Below are 13869 nucleotides of genomic sequence, written 5' to 3' on the forward strand. Positions count from 1 at the left end.
ACAGCCACAGGGCGCCGAGCTCTAGGATCCCCATATCCACAGCAGTGAGTCCCTCTGGAGGCCGTGGGATCCCCCAGGAAGACGACGAGTCATCAGAAGATGCTGGCGCAGAGGTGCCAAGGGGAATCTTCTGGAAATCGGACTGGATGGCACCACACACACCAAAGCACTTCCTTCCGTCTCCTTGCTCCGGAGGGAGGGCGTTCAGGGACATGAGCAGGCAAGGAGACCAGCGGGAGCACTGGGGGCCCTGGACCACCTGCTTCCTCTCCCATGCAGAGGAGGGGCCTGGGCCAGGCAGGGAGGCCTGGGCTCCTGCCACCCAGGGTGCTGGCGGTGGTCTCCCGGTGCCGTGGCCATGTCCCTGAGTCGGGCCACTGCACAGCCCCGGGACCCACCTCCGGCCCAGCTCTTCTCGTCATTGGCTCTGTGGCCAGTGCTTCCTTGCAGAGCCGCAGCCAGTTACGTCAGCTGACCCTGTCTCATTTGGAACCAGAAGCCAAGGACTGGTAACCACTCCATCCCGATCAAGGGCCTCCTGAGACCGCTCCAGGCTCCGGGAACCTCCCCGAGACCCCTCCAGGCTCTAGGACCTCTCAGTGCAAATGTCTTACGCTTTCTGCATATGCTAACTGCACACAGCTTCTTGTCAGAGCAGCGGTATTGAGGATTAATTTTATAGTTGCTACATTTCTGATCTACTGCTACTTATAATTAGCCCCATAAATGTTTCTAAGTAATCCGTTCATATTTGAATAGCTTAAATAAACTACGTAACTGCCTTATTGCTTTTATCCAGAAATTACACTTAAATTGCTACAAACTGGGAGCGTCCCAGGCAGGTGGGTCCCAGGCCACGCACCAGGCTGGTCTGAGTGTGTGTCTGGCTGACAGCCAGCTGCTACACTGGTGGGCGGGGGACGAGAGGTTCGATCTATCTCCGAATGTAAAGGGATTATTTTAAATATTCCCATGAATATCAGGAGAATTTGAGCAAGCTCCAGCACACCTGACTCCGAATTCTTGGGAGCACAGCGGGATGTCCCCTCCCGTGCCCTGAAGCCCCGGGCGGGATGTCCCCTCCTGTGCCCAGCAGCCCCCTGGCCAGTGTCTCCAGCAGCTGGGGGTGGCCCTTCGTGGTTTCTGGAGGGCGGGCAGCCAGCCCCGATCCCCTGGGAATCATCTGGGGCTTCGGGGTCAGTGGAGGCTGGGGGCAGGGGGCTCAGAAGTTTCTCAAAGAGCCTTGAGCTTAAAGGCAGGAACTTGCAGGCTGCGGGTGGAGAGGGTTTGGGGGACATCGAGACACGGGTCTGCTGGAATGTCCTACATCATCTGCTGGAGCCGTGAGCCCAGGAAGGACCCTAGGCCTCAGAACCTCCGGCACGCAGGGCCTCGCTGCTTCCAGGTGAGAAGGACCAGTGTCCTCTCTGTGGCATTTTCAGGGCCCAGGTACCTGGGCACGGCTGCAGGCCCCGCGCTGGCCTCCCTGCCCCCTTCCCCAGGCAGCTGGGGGAGGGGTACTGACCGCCTCTTCTCACTTGGGCGCTCTGGGCCTGGTGGTACCAGGCTTCGTCGACACTGGAAGCTGGGAACCCCCAAATTGTGACGTGAGGTCAGGCCCGCAGCCCCTGCCCCGGCGAAGGTGGTGGCCGCCTCGGGCCTTGCTCATGCCGCGGACGCCTCGGCCTGGGAGCTCAGCAGAGATCGGAGAGCAACCCCGATACCTGGAGACTGGGGGGCGGGGGGCGGGGCGGCCCCTGGGCCCGGCCGAGCACCCCCTGCTCGGGGGTGGGGTGTCTGTAACAAGGCGTGGCGGGTGCGGTCAGAGCCACCGCCCTCGGAGGCCTGACGACCAGCCCCCGTCCCCCTCTGTGTCTCTGAAACACAGAAGGGCCGCGCCGCCCCCCGGGCTGCTCTGGTGACTGTAACAAACCACCGTGAAATCCGCGGCTTAAACAGCCGCCTGGTCCGCAGACAGAAACGCGGCCGAGGTCTGGACACAGATTTTATATCCCGCCGCTCCGCTGACCTCCTGTATCGGTTCTAGCACTTTCTGGCGGAGTCTCTCGTGTTTTCTACGTAGAGGATCATGCCGTCTGCTAGAGTGAGGGTTGGGACTTCTTTGCCGATTTGGATGCTTTTATTTCGTTTTGTTGTCCGGTTGCTGGGGGGGGACTGCGGTGTTGCGTAGAGCGGCCGTGCTGAGAGCCGACCCGCGCCGTTCCTGGCCTTGGGGAAAAGCTCTCCGTCTCTCCCCACTGAGAATGGTGTTGGGTGTGGGTCTCTCGCGGATGGCTCTGGCGACGTTGAGGTGTGTTCCCTCCGTTCCTGTGACCCCACTCACACGTGGAATTTAGGAAACACAGCAGGTGGACAGAGAGGAAGGGAAGGAAAAATGGGAGGAAATCAGAGGAGACAACGCGTAAGCGGCTCTCAGCTCCAGGGAACCGGCCGAGGGCTACTGGGCGGGCACGGGGGCACCGGGGGACGGGCCTGAAGGAGAGCACTGAATTCTACGTCTGGAACTAATAAAAAAATTAAAAACGGATTTAAAACGACAGCCCACGTTTACTCTCTGCCAGCGCTGGAGGCCAGAGGTCTGAACTGTTTCTGTGGGTCCAAATCAGGGTGCAGGCAGGGCGGTGGTGTCCCTGCAGGCTCTCGGAAAATCACTGCCCGGCTTCCCCAGCTTCCGGAGGCTTCTGCGAGCGCCGACGCGCTGGCCCCTCACACAGTCAGGGCCGTCCTCTGGCGGCGCTGCAGACGCTCCTCGTGGCCCCGTAGCCGGAGCCAGGCCTCCGTGTCTCACAGGACCTGCGCCTGCCACCGCGGCCGCCCGGTGACCCAGCACTGTGTCCGGTCTCAAGTCCTAAACCAAATCTTGCTAAGCCTGAGCCGGTCTCTGCCTTGTGAGGTGACACCCACGGGTCATAGGGCTCCTGTGAGAGGAGCCCCGTGGAGGTTCTGCCTCGGCCCGGTTCCCACCGATGACGCCCTTGCCTTCTCTCCTGGAAGACGGGCGCTAGCAACAGCTAACAGGTATCCACGGCCGCGGCTCTATTCAACACCCCTGCAGACCAGCCTCTGGGCCCCGCGGGGTGACCGGGCTCAGAGAGGCCACGCTTCTCACTCCAGGTCGCACAGCGCTGGGCTGTGAACACACAGTCGCTTGAAGAGCCTCCAGCCGCTGGCTGTGCGTGACCGGCGCGTCGCAGAGGTCGCTCATGCCTGACAAACGCCGTGGGGGAACATCCCCCGAATTCCTGGGAGCGGCCCCTCCTCCCTGTCCCACCATCTCCAAGTTAGTTGTAAAGGGACGGATTTCTTGTGCGGAAGACTGCTTAGAGGGAGAGCTGACAGGGGAGAAAACAGCGGCTCTGCTGGAAGGAATGGAACCGGGGCGTCGGCTTGGGTTCGCCACTTGCTGCCGGAAGCCTGACGGCCGCACACAGACGGACGGAGAGAACACGAACCACACGTGCGGAGACACTGGGCAGCGGGGGGGCGGGGGGGGCAGCCACCAGAGCCGCCAACTAGGCAGGGAGGGCTCAGGGACCCGAGGCAGCACCAAGGGCTGGGCTGCCACCACCATCCAGGCTTGCCCTGCTCTGGCCCTCGGGGCCCAGCTCTGGGGCCTGGCTGGGGGGCACTGAGCGCCCTCTACCACCCCCAACCCCCCAGGGGAGGACATTGCGGAGCGGGTCTCCGGCCCCGGAGCAAATCCCGCACAGAGGGCTTTCTCCATCACCCTGTCTGTCTGGTCCCGTGTCTTCATGTGCGGTGGCTTGGGGGAGCGGGGTGGTCACGGCCAGAACCCAACTCTCTGGACAGCGAGGACCCTGGTCCCACCTCCACTCCCCGCGCCCTCCGCCCACACCCATCCACCGAGCAGTGGCCGGCGCAAGAGGCATCCCCCGTCTCTCTGGCGAGGCCTCAGCCAGTGCCTGTGGAGGGCTTCGGGGCCCCCCCTGGTGACCCCGTACAGGCTCCAGCCTCCATCCCGATGCTTCTGGACCAGCGAGGGAGGAGCTGGCCGGGTACTGGGCGTGCGCACGCCAGTCCTTCCAAGCCAGCTGTTGGCAGTGCCGGAGACCCACGTGGCCAGAGTCTATCCAGACCAGTTTCCCCTGGCTGGTGGTTTCCGATCCCAAACTCCTGGAGGCAGGCGCTGTTTCATTTCAGTCTGGTTCCCAAACGAGAGCTTCTCCTCTGACCGTCCAGCTGTACTTGAAAACATGAATCAGTACCTCGATTACGTGTTCAGGTTACTTGGCCGGGGTGGCCCTGCCATCTCGGGCTCTGAGCGTGTCCCCGGGCTCAGGAGTCCAGCGAGATCGGGAATCCGCTCCCTGCCCGTGGTCCTCTGGTCTGGCTCCGCAGAGTCCCACTGGGTGACACCCTCAGGCCACGACACAGCTTCGCAGCTGTGTCAGCCGTGGTCCAGCGGGGGCACCTACCAGCTCCTTGTTCTGCCGCCGAGGAAGCTCCATATGGAATTCCGCAGCCTCTCCCCGGGCCCTCCATGATTGAACTGTCAGAATGAAAATCCGTTCCAAGAGAAGCTTCTGTCTCCAGCGGTCTACAGCTCAGAGAGTGCTCAAAGCGAAAAACCCTGAAGACGGGCCTCGTGAGGTGAGAACAGTGTCCAGAAGGAACGGTCCGCGGGGTCCGCGCCGCCCGCGTCTGCAGGAGGCATCCCAAAGGCGGGCAAGTTCGAGGATTCACAGAGACTGAAACCTTTTGTTTTTAACACAAGTCCCTCATCAGGGAAAGGGCCCAACCCGTGAATCATCTTGCCGAAATAGAAGCATATGCTTTCCAAACAGGTTTGTTTTCCGTAAGGGGGCCATGGGGACAATAGAAAAACAGAAGGCGGGGGGGCTTGTTCAGGCGGTGAAAGCCGCAGCTTGCACACTGTCCAGCCCGCCCGAGGAGTCGTGAGAGTCGCCCCCGCTGGCAACGCTGAGGCCCCTTCACCCGGGGGTCTGTAATGACCCCGGAAGGTCGGTGTCGGAGTGTCGGAGTTGAACTGGACTGTAGCCCACACATTTGGCGTCCGGAGAGCAGGAGAATTTGCAGGCATGGATACACAGATCAGATACTGTCCCCAACGGAGGAAAACAGGCCATGCACCAGCAACACAGACAGACGTCCACTCAGAGTGACCAGGATGAGCAGTGTGCGATGGGGTGGCTGGAGGGGTCCGTGTCCTCTGGGCGAAGCAAGCTTGGGGAGGGTCAGCAAAGACCAGGGCCACAACTGGAGCTCAAGCGTCCCCGAAGGCACGGTCATTGCAGGGTCCAGACCGGGACAGCTGCCCGGCCCTCAGACACTTGCCGAGTGGTGAGAAACAGAACACAGCCCCGTGGACGTGGATCGGCTCTGGCCCAGAACCACCTGGGACGCCACCGTGCCCGGGGCCCCTCAGCGGCTGGCCGTGGCATGTTTAAACTCCGCAGGCAGGGCTGGGAGGACAAACAGAGGTGCTGGGAGAGGCACGAGCTCCGTGGTCGACCAGGAAGGCACACAGGGAGCCCTCGTCCCGCATGGCCACCGCCCCGTGCTGGCCAGGCCCAGGAGGGAGACCATCCAGCCCTCCAGCGAGACTGTTGGCACGGCTACTGGACAGCACTTTGGTGGCCCTCAGGAGAAGGACCTCTAACTGCCAGAGCAGAGTTGGCCCTCCAGTCTTCCCGGACCTCAGAGCCTGGCCTCTCCCGCCAGCAGCATCACAAGGGTCTGGCCCGGCCGGCCGTCCCAGCCACACGGGGTGGCCACGAGGGCAGAAGGAAACGGGCCTGCTGGGGACCCTATCCGCACAGTGGTCCTGCACCCTTCGTGTCCGAAGACCAAGAAGGTACCACCGGACGCAGCCAGGATGCAGGATGATCGCTTCTAGGAGACGGGAACGTGGGGCTTCTTATACGAGTCTTGTACCTGCTTGTGACCTTAAAGCCTTCCTCGCCAAAATCTGTGAAGAGAAACAGGCGGACGGGCGGGCGCGGCGCAGCCTGGTTAGGCGGAGGAGCACCTGCCCGCGGAGGAGGAGGGAGACGGCAGGGGAGCCCTCCTGGGGAGGGGCTAGCCCGGTGCTGGGGAAGGTCGCTGTCCCGCGGGCAGAGGGGGCTGGACCCGGAGGGCAGGGACCCTGCAGCTCAGGCCGCTTCAAGGAGCTGCAGGTCGATCCTGGAAGCATCAGGAAGCATGCAAGCTTGAGGACCGTAACCCCTCAGGGGGGCTCGGGGCCCACCATGCGCTATTCTTGCGGGTCTGGGGGCGGCCCGAGCCATGTTGAGGTCTTGAAGCAGCGCACAGCCGAGGTTGAGAACCGCAGGCCTGGGGCACAGCGTCCCCTGGTGCCTGCTGGTCCTGCATTGTCCCTGGCATAAGACATAGGACCCAGGGCAAGTCCCCACCCGTCATGACCACCTGTGGTCATGATGCCATCGGGGTTCGCACCCTGCTGTCCAGGCGGCTGAGTTTTGAAGAGCGGCTGTGGCGAAGCCTGCGGCTGGGCCGTCAGACGTGCCAGGACGCACCTCGCGTGGGCCGAGACGACACCCTGCAGGCGACCAGCAGAGGCGCCCACACGGGCCCAGAGCCCTGCTGTGTTCTGTCGCTCGTCCTGGAAAAGAAAGCCTGGGTGTCTCTGGCAGTGTCTTTCTAGGACGCGGCCACATGGGAGTGTGACGGGGAGCTTCTGCCTGGTCGCTGTCCGTGTGCTGGCCTCGGCCGCTCTCGACCTGTGGTTCCCATGAAGGGACAGGCGGGCTCGGCGGCCTGAACGCCCCCCGGGACTCGCGTGCGCGGGCCCCTCTGCAGGGGTGGCCCTCTTTTCTTCAAAGAGCCCAGGAGGGGTGCAGCCCTGCTCCCCCTCCAGGGATGAGGACAGCGGCTTCTGCCGCCAAGGAGACGCGCCCCCAGCTCCGGCCCAGGACCAACAGGCCAGGCCTCGCCGCCTCCCGGAGATTGAGAGCAGCGGACGGAGGGTGTTACCCTGGAGGAGAGCGCAGGCTGGGTGGTAAGAGGACGCAGGGGGAGGCGAGCGTTGGAAGAAAGCTCCGGAGCCCCTCTCCAGAGCACAAGCCCGGCCCGTCAGAGCCTCGGCGCCTCAGGGGAGGGGCAGGGCTTCAGCGCCCACCCGCTTGGGGGCTGCTGGGGAAACGCTCCTTCACTTTTCGCTTGGAGGCCGTTTAGTTTCTGGGGCGGGAGGCGTGGCGAAGCGGGTGGAAACCTTCAGTCCAGCAGAGGCGGCGGGGAGGAGAGCCTGTCGGCCACGACACGCATGTGTGGACTCTCGGAGCCCGTGGAGCCCCCAGGCCAGGCTGGGTGGGCAGAGCGGGGCCCTCTGACACCTGCTCCGGACCCTGGGGGCAGGCCGCAGCCGCGCTGGCCCCGAGGACGTGGTTAAGTGCCATCCCTGCCCCGGTGACACCCGCCCGGCACAGAGGCGATCTGGGTTTCTCTAAAGCACAGCCCCACTTTCAAGAGAGGGAGATCTTTTTTTAACTACCGAGAGGCCCTCTAATAATGGGTTGCTAAGGAACCGCCACAGTAGATGATTTTGAAAACGTCTCGCTCGTCCCTGGTGTAAGAGTTCGCAGGGCCGCGGAAACGACGCGCCCCCCGCCCCCCCGGAGCACCTCGAGGGAGGCCCCAGGAGCCGCGGCGGGAGGGCCTGGTGGGATCGGCCGCCAGGCCAAGGAGTAGTTTGTGGAGGGGGCTGCCCTGGAGAGGTGGATGAGAGAGAGGCTGTGGCCAAAGCCACGGTCTCCGTCACAGTCGGGCGGGGGCGGGGGGTTGCCGCCCGAGTCCTCAGGCAGACTCAGAAGAGTCTGGGCGGTAGAGCGAACTCCTGCTCCTGCTCCCCGCGGTCCGGGTACCTACAGTGCCTGCGTTCGAGGCTGTGAGAGCAAAGTCTGGTCTCTGTCCTTCCCTCGGGAAGCCGTCCCGTCCCTGTCCCTGACCCTGGGGAGCTGGTGCCCCCGTCCCTGAACTCGGGGAGCCAGCACCCCCCACCGCCCTCAGGACACCCCCCCCCGCCGTCCCTGACCCGTCCCTGACCCCTTGGGAGTCGGGAGGCCGGTCTCTGGACCCCGCTGAGGTTCGGCATTGCTGTGCCGACATCTGGGAGGGAAGGAGGCCGCGGGAAGCCTCGCCGGCTGCGGTCGCTCGTGCCGGCTGCGGTCGCTCGTGCCGGCTGCGGTCGCTCGTGCCGGCTGCGGTCGCTCGTGCCGGCTGCGGTCATTCGTGCGAGGCAGCTACACAATGATGACCAAGTGGCAGTTGGGAAAATAAACAGATGCCAGAGGACAAGCAGAGAAGCTCCTGCCGGCCCTTCAGGCTCCGATGACACGACGGAGCAAACGCGCTGGCGAGGCCTTGTGTCAGGACGCGGGAACCGTGAGGTGCGGGAGGTGACGGGGCCGTGGTCTGCGCCAAGCCCTGCGCCAGCCCTCAGGACATCTCGAGCTGCTCCGCGAAGCCAGAGAGCTCGCGGCCAGTACCGCCATCTGCCCTGATGTTAAATACCACCCACCCCATGGGGGCCGTGCAGGGCAGAGGTACCGCTGGTTCTGGAACCTCGCTGGGCAGGCCGGGCCGGGCGCCGCCGGGGCAAGCCCGCCACGGTGGAAAAAACCCCAACCCCAAACCAAAGCGAGCTCAAGCCTGGCCGACGCCGTGGGGCGTGCTCCTGCCCTGTCAGAGACGCACGGCTCTCGTCGAGCTGAACGTTGGGTCTGCCTGTCGGTCGTGCGCCGCAGTGTCCAGAAACCGTGCCCAAGTGAGGGGACAGCTGCGGTGCCGGGGGAGATGCGGTTCCCCGGGGTCCCTCCCCCACGAGAACACCGCCGGCCTCTGCCAGTCACCAAAGAATGAGCACATCCAGAGTCTGGACTTCGATTTGGAACCTCCTGGACACATCATCTGTGTTTTTGGACTTGTTTCAAACGTAGCGACGCCAGCTGCATAAAAATATATAGCCTGGGCTCTGTGCAGACACATTCATAACCACTCTACCCCTATAGTCAGGGGGGAAAGCCTCCATTTAGACCTCATTTTGAAACTCTGGACACATTAAGGACCAACTCTAGATCTTAATGATGTGTAGGGATTTCTCCGGTCCCGACTCAGCCCCTCCTCGGTCTCTCTGCGTCTCAGAGCATTAAGGGGAATGTATGCAAAATTCACTCTTAATGTGATTTGAAACAGAAGAGCCATCCGGCACCTCCAAGTGGCTTCTGCAGTGCCACGTCTCCCTCCTGATGTTTTAGGGCCTCCTGTTTGCCTCCCGAAAGCGGGAGCCGTCGGCAGGTACACTGCCCTGTCTGTGGTCGGCACACAGACGGGGCAGGCCAGCCGGGCGCATCCTTGGCCACCCCATAGTCAGTTATACTACACGCCTTTGGCTCGACACCACGTACGTTATTATCTCCCGGATGGTGTTATTTAAATCAGCTCATGGTTTAAGCTAAATGAGTTTGTGCTAAAGAACGTTTCATATAACCATCGTTTAATGAAAAACCCCCATCACTAGGCCTAAAGGGAACAGCACTCCCCAAAATGACAGCAAAAGGACGTTATTGTGTAAACTCCGTCTGCTTCTGTCCACCACCAAAACCACCGCAGATCACAGCGAGGAGGCACCTGTCGCAAGCTGGAAAACCCCAGGGTCCATAACGGTCCACGTGGTGGGAGCCTTCAGCTTGGAACGGACGCGCCCCTGAGACCCGTTCCACCGGCAGACAAGGCGCAGAAGCACTTCTGGGAGCGACGTGCCGCGTGAGCCAGCCCGGTATTTCTGGGGCGGCTGGCAGGCTGATCGCCCGTGACATCTCGGCGCGACTCCGAGACCAAACTGACTGCGGTCTTAACTGTTGCAGCGCATTCCAGTGACGCCCGGGAAGACAGACTTCCTGCCGCCGTTTCAGGTCCCTTCACGAAAACCAGTCCCGCCTTCGGAGGAACCTGAAATCGAGGGACAGCTCGTTAAAAATCGAAGCCCTGGCAAGCCGGTGATGAAGTGTGATTATAGCCATACAGACGTGACACTAGAACTAACTGGCGTTCGCACGTCGAGGAGGGCGTGTGCCGTCACCGGGTCCCGCTGGAGAGGATGGATGAGGAGCCCACGCTGGCACTCGTGCTTGCTAACCCCGGGGGCGCTGCTCATCTCTGCCCGCTGGCTGGGGTCGGCAGAGCCTGGAGCACACCGCGGCGTAACCACCAGCAGACACGGAAGACGGGGCCGGTGTCTGTGGGGCGGGGGCAGGCAGCAGGGTGGCGGAGGGGAGCTTCCGGCAGGGCCACAGTGCAGGCTGGAGATGCTGTTCTGAGTCTCATGGGGCTGCTGGAGGCTCCCTCCGAGCTGCGACAGGATCTGGGTCTCCTTTGGAAAGGTCCCTGTATCCATTGCTACAATAGTCCTGGGGGCCAGGCACCTGTGTGATGCTGGGCTTTCTTGTTCCTCCTCTAGGCAGGGGAGGGGTGGGGGGATGCTGGCAGGGGAGTGGGGGTTGGCCTCAGGGGAGAGCCTCACGTTCTCCAGCAGGAACCAGGCTTGTTCTCTAGACGCGGGGACAGGCAAGGCCAGATGCCCCCCGGGCCAGGCGAGGCAGTGGCCGGCCCAAGGAAGTGGGGAGAGGCATGGACACAGGGATTGGGGGCAGGACTCGGGTGTCCTTGGGATCTAATCGTTGCTGCGGAGTGGAGGGGCATGGGCTGCGTTGTAACTGGCATCACTGCTGGCCGGCTAGTGGTGTCTGCAGACGGACCCTGGCCAAGGGTGGAGGACAGAGGGCGTCGTGCGCACTCGGGGTCCAGCATTCCGGTTTTGCAAGATGGAAAAGTTCTAGAGCTCTACTGCCCAAAATGGAAATGCACTCTCCGCTGAACTGTTCTCATGAAAATGGTTAAGATGGTAAATTTAACACTGTGTTTTTTAGCACAATAAAAAAGAACTGCTATGCAAAGCTAGCTAGGCTCAAAATAAAATCTAAAACCCTTTATTTAAAAAAAAAAAAAAAAAGGAATTTGTCTTTTAAATAGGAAATACCGAACCAGACATGAAGCTTGTAACTTGCAAGTTTATCGAAAGCATAATTCATGGTAACTGAATTACAGTGAGTTAGAATTTAGACCGAAACCTGTTTCTTACATGAATGCAATAAAGGGGCGCTCTGCAACCCTACTAACTGAGGTTGAAATCAAACAGAGATGTAATAAATAATTTTTCATCATGTTCCCCCAAAAAACCTGACCCGGGGCGTGTTCCTGGCTTTACTTCTCAGACCCAGGTTTGGGGCTGTGTGCTCACTCCGCGTGGGGTTTATCAGGGATCATGGAAAGTGGGCCACACCCGCTAGAGGCCAGAGTCTGGGTGCCCCCACCCTCCCAATCCCCCCCACCCACCAACCCCCTCCCCACCCCCGTCAAGCCAAGAACAACGCCAGAAACTATAAGTGTATCTGACATAATTGGTCTCTGCAGTCAGGCAGAACCAAGTGGGGGCCACATCCTCCAGAAAGTCCCGCTGCCCCGCCCCCCGGGGTCTCACCGGAGCCGCCACCCCTCCCCAGTGCTACTCCGAGCTGGAGCCCAGCTCCACTGGCCCTTGCAGGTTCTGGGCTGGGTGGGCCTGCCGGAGCTCCCGACGCCACCCTGCTCTTTCCATCGGCCACACGGGGAGCGGGAGCTGGAGGGAAGTCAGTCGTGGGAGCTCAGCGCCTCACCCCTGCAGACGCGGCAGGATGTGCTGACAAACGCTTCATCGGCAGCCTCGTCGCAGCCCGTCAGACGGGCCGTTCTGGAAAAGCACAACAGAAATCACCAAAAACACAAACATCCCCAAACTCTTAGGGAGGAAAAAAAAAAGACCACCGCTTTCTCCGCTGTGGGTGGGATCCGGGGGCGGCGGGACAACGCAGGGGCAGATGGGGCAGAGCCGGGCTGCAGAAACGAGTCTGCCTGAGGCCCGGGATCCCGTCGCCCGCATCCCAGGGTGGCTGTGAACAGGGCTGACCGCTGCTCACCTGTGATAAAGATCAAAACCGGACGATCGGAAGCGAGGAGAAATCCGTCTGCAGCTCTGTGCCTTTGCCGTGAGAAAGGGCAGCTCGCGGCGCAGCCATGGGCAAAGCAGAGGGGAGCCGCGAGCGGAAAAGGAAAAACACGTTGAGGAACGGACGCTGCCCCGTCCAGGCGGTCCTGGGCCCTCGGGTGCCCCAGCTCCCCCGCGTTGCCAGTGTCCACCTCCTGTCTGCTGCCCGGCCGTCCGGCCTGAGGACTGTCCACCTGGGCTTGCCGTCCACCCCAACTTTGCATTTTGGGAGGACCCCTGGCTCGGGCCCACACAGTTCATCGCTCTCCAGGGTGGCCATCTCCACTTCCTGGGATTGGGGGCAGGCGTGCTGGGGGCAGGAAAGAGAAGGATGTGCTCTCAGCTGTCTCCGCGGGGGCGGCTGGCATGCCGTCACCTCGGCCCTGGCCCCGCATTCGTGCCCCCAACGGCCACGGGCTGTAGGGAGCACCTAACTTCCCGTGTGGCGGGGGTCCTGATGACCAAGGGAGCTCCCCAAAGAAGGGGGCGGCTCCGAGCCGCTGGAGGTCGGCTGCCCTGCCCAGGGACGCAGGTCTGGTGCCGACTGCACGGACGCGGCTTCTGCCCCTACCCGGGACAGAATGTGCTCTGCTCCACGTGGCCAAGGTTTCAAGTCACACCGTCCCAAACATAGCCTTGAAATTCCGTGCCGACACTGCCCACTCTCGGTCAGCAGCCAGCAGACGCCAACTGTGTTTGTGGAGAAAGTAGCTCCTTCCTGACCCAGGCCCTGTGGGAGAGGCAGGGCACTTCGGACCGGGGCGTGCACACCTTCCAGGCCTTTCTTACATGCCCGCGGAATTCATTCAGCCTCCTCCTGCCCCGTCCACCGAATCCCCACGTATCTGGGAGGAGGGATCCGATTCTGAGCCGCCCCTTTGCTCCCAGCCTGGGACAACACAGAGCAGTCCCTTGGAGCAGGTCAGCTGTGCTCCTAGAAATAGGCCAGGAAAAATTAGACAAACAGAACCGAGTGTCTGACCCAGCAGGATGGCTCTGGAGGCCCAGACCCGCTGGCCAGGGCCCGGTCTGAGGACGGGAAGTCACGGCGCAGAGACCAGTAGGATCCGCTGGCCCTGCCTCCCTTCGCAACCGGAGTGAGGTCTTGAATGATTGCTGCTGCGGATCTCAAACAGAATCTCTGACGTCCTTGCAAACCTCTTCAGTTCTGAGCGTTAACAGTGTAAACAGCACGGCAAGGGGGTGTTGACACCAGCCTCCGAGCTCCCTCCAGCACTTCAGAGGCCCCCGGGCTCGTTTGGTCCATCTGCTAATGAGCCAGGATTCCTACCCATCCCCCCGAGCCCTGCGCCCTCGGGAGTCCACGTTCCTCCGTCAGGGAGTTCTGTCGGTGGTGACAAGGCTCACCTGTACCCCCAGCCTCGTCCCCATCATCCCAGGCTGGGGGGGTCGGCCTCTCGACACCGACTCCAAGACCCTTCTCTTTCACAGGTCAGGAAACTGGAGTTCAGAGAGGCCAAGTCACTCGCCCAAGGTCACACAGCTGGAAGGCAGCAGCCTCAAACCCAGGCCTGTCTGCTTCCAAAGCCCTAGAGTGAACCCTGTGTGGGGGTCCCTGGTGCTCTCACCCCAGCAGGCAGAGGAGGGGCCAGACTCTTGAAGGACAGGGTGGGAGCGTCTGTCACCTGCTGCCGGCCTTTGCATGCTTGGTTCCCTCCACCCAGACAACAGTGGGACTCCCCCTGCCCCAGGGCGCTCCTGGGCACAGTCTCCCACCGCGTCGCTGACCGTCCTCTCCAGCACGGAGA

General features: G+C 62.0%; 2 protein-coding genes across 2 annotated transcripts in view; both read left to right on the top strand.

Moving 5' to 3' along the window:
• CDH4 (cadherin 4) overlaps positions 1-13869 on the top strand; it is a 499901-nt gene that overhangs the window by 397934 nt on the left and 88098 nt on the right. The window lies entirely within an intron of this gene.
• The window catches only part of OSBPL2 (oxysterol binding protein like 2), a 322355-nt gene continuing 316354 nt past the window's right edge, over positions 7869-13869 (top strand). The window contains exon 1 of the mRNA XM_059407345.1: positions 7869-7879. The gene's annotated coding sequence lies outside the window, so the exon portion shown is untranslated. The remainder of the gene's footprint in view (positions 7880-13869) is intronic.

Source organism: Mustela nigripes, chromosome 7 (genome assembly GCF_022355385.1).
Source record: "Mustela nigripes isolate SB6536 chromosome 7, MUSNIG.SB6536, whole genome shotgun sequence".
NCBI lineage: Eukaryota > Metazoa > Chordata > Mammalia > Carnivora > Mustelidae > Mustela > Mustela nigripes.